Below are 309 nucleotides of genomic sequence, written 5' to 3'. Positions count from 1 at the left end.
AAACACATAGGAAAAAAATCCTGTCAGAGGCTGTCATAATTCATACATGAAAGGGCTAAAATGTACAGAGGTTTTCGCTACTGAGTTGTACCCCATTTACATCTCAAAGTTATCAAATCTTCATGACCCTTCTTGTCTTCTTCCTTTGAGTAACATCTCCACCTGGGTCATTGTTATCAAATGAGAGACATTAAGTTTTCTTTCCTGTTGGTGTACTTCACGTATAATAACAAATCCATTTTGATAGCAGTTGTTTTAGCAGCCCCCCCCCCCCCCCCCCCCCCCCCCCCCCCCCCCCCCCCCCCCCCC

The 309-nt window shown here is 46.0% G+C and overlaps 1 protein-coding gene across 1 annotated transcript in view; it reads left to right on the top strand.

The window, feature by feature from the left end:
- lpxn (leupaxin) overlaps positions 1–309 on the top strand; it is a 665,334-nt gene that overhangs the window by 567,649 nt on the left and 97,376 nt on the right. The gene's annotated exons all lie outside the window — the stretch shown is intronic.

The sequence above is a fragment of the Micropterus dolomieu genome, linkage group LG05, assembly GCF_021292245.1.
Source record: "Micropterus dolomieu isolate WLL.071019.BEF.003 ecotype Adirondacks linkage group LG05, ASM2129224v1, whole genome shotgun sequence".
NCBI classification, from domain to species: domain Eukaryota; kingdom Metazoa; phylum Chordata; class Actinopteri; order Centrarchiformes; family Centrarchidae; genus Micropterus; species Micropterus dolomieu.
This window is presented reverse-complemented; position numbering and strand designations above follow the sequence as displayed.